At 38.0% G+C, this 1,975-nt stretch overlaps 1 protein-coding gene across 3 annotated transcripts in view; it reads left to right on the top strand.

The window, feature by feature from the left end:
• The window catches only part of mllt10 (MLLT10 histone lysine methyltransferase DOT1L cofactor), a 44,150-nt gene that overhangs the window by 26,088 nt on the left and 16,087 nt on the right, over nucleotides 1-1,975 (top strand). The window lies entirely within an intron of this gene.

The following is a 1,975-nucleotide window of genomic DNA, read 5'->3' as shown; positions in this document are numbered from 1 at the left end:
TGTGTGTGTGTCTGAGAACAGTGTGTTCTTCTTCCTACTGTAAATATTTAGCCACAGGTTAATGCAGGGCAGTAATGGGGAGGATCTTGGTGTTTACCCCCCCCCCCCTCCTTCCTGTCTGCTGACTCCACCGTGCTGATGGATAGATAGTTAGCCTGATAGATATGTGTTGGAGGGTGGGGAGGGGCAGGGGGTTAGATTTTGGTTAGGTTAATGTTTGACGGCAGGGGGGTCACTGATGGGACGATCAAGCTGGTAGAGCGCAGCGGGTTTGGTGTGTGGGGGAGGAAAGATGTTGGGTGGACATGAATTTATTCAGACCAGCGGGAGTGTTCCGAGAAGAATGAGGAAAGAGACAAGAAAGCACAAGACACTTATTTCTGTTTAATTCATGTATTTATTCCCTCATTTATATGAAGTTTTGTTGTTATTTCAAACAATAAAAAATTTTCTTCAGCTACAAGTTTTTTTTCCCCTCATACCAGTGAAATCATAATTATCAGCACCTTCTTCTCACTGCAGTACACATGGTGAGCTTTTATGTTGTGAAACCAGGGAAATCTGAAACCTCTATGCATTAGAAGAAATCCTTTGGAGGTTGGATAAAAAATTAAAAAATTGGGTACTGTGGAATTTTACTTCACAATTTGAAAACATTTTTGTAATGTGTGATTTCATTTTAGTTAACAATGGAATGGATTCGCAATGAAGTGTGAGCATCCTGGTTGATTAAGCTTGAACATTTTTTTTGGGAGTAGGGAATTCATCCAAAACAAAGAGTGTTAAACACTTGCTGAAGAACAACAACACACACACACACACACACGCGTGCGCTGCAAAAAAACAAAAAACAACAACATTTTAACGGGAACACTCTTTCATGTGCATTAGAAAATATGTGTGCTCTTCCTCAATAAACTATGCATAAGTTTATGGTAAACATATTTTTGGTTTAATTAACAGATGTTCACTCACTTATACATTTTAAACCTTACTGCATAATTGTTGAGACTCTTAAATTTAGAAGACCTTCCAAACTGTTTTAACTGGCTTTATCAGTCTGTGGCAAACCCACATGCCTTTTGTCATGCAGAAAAGCACACACATACAGACAAAGACACACACACACACACACACACACACACACACACACACACGCACGCACACATTTGCATTGACGGCCCTCAATGTGCCTCTGTTCCCTTTAACACAAGCAATGTTTGAATACATTTCTGTTTATCTTTGGTGGTTGAAAATTCTCAGAATAATACATATTTACGCTCTCCACATTCCATTTTTAAATATGATTAACTGACTGTCTACAGTTTTTCAAAAACGAGCTAGGGCGCCAGCTTCAGCATCGCACGGCTACTTGGATAGAAATTTCCTTCTAAATCAAAATTTGGAGCAATTTGTTAGCGACAAAAGCATTTCAGCTGTTTAATAACAGAGTATGATACCATCCACTTGGTTGTTAGATTGGATTTAACTCTCCCTAAATAGACAACATAGATTTCCTATGGAGATCATACCAGCTTGAACTAATCAAGGTGGATATTTTTGAAGCTTACAGACGTACTGAGCAGGAAGGGAAAAGGAACAGGAAGGTCTGGTGATGGAGGCAGTTGTGCTTCAGGAGCTTAACATTATTGATCACACAGAAAGGGTATACGTTTTACAAGTGGGTGGGTGTAGAAATGTTTTTTGGTCTTTGCCTTTATTGTTATCCTAGGGGAAGTGTTAATTCCATTAAATGATAATCAATTTGTTCGAATAACTATCTTTGTGATATTTAAAAACAAGAGTGGGCAGAAATTAATGAGAAAATACAGGTCCACATAGTTGTTCCTAAGCTACTTTGAAAATCGTTTTTTAAGTTTATTTCATGAGTTGTATTAATGCAGGGTGAAGCGTGTCACACATATATGTGAAGCGTGTCACACACATATATATATATATATATATATATATATAT

Source organism: Etheostoma cragini, chromosome 22 (genome assembly GCF_013103735.1).
Source record: "Etheostoma cragini isolate CJK2018 chromosome 22, CSU_Ecrag_1.0, whole genome shotgun sequence".
Classification (NCBI taxonomy): domain Eukaryota; kingdom Metazoa; phylum Chordata; class Actinopteri; order Perciformes; family Percidae; genus Etheostoma; species Etheostoma cragini.
Note: the sequence above shows the minus strand (reverse complement) of the source record. Positions and strands in the feature narration are given on the sequence as shown.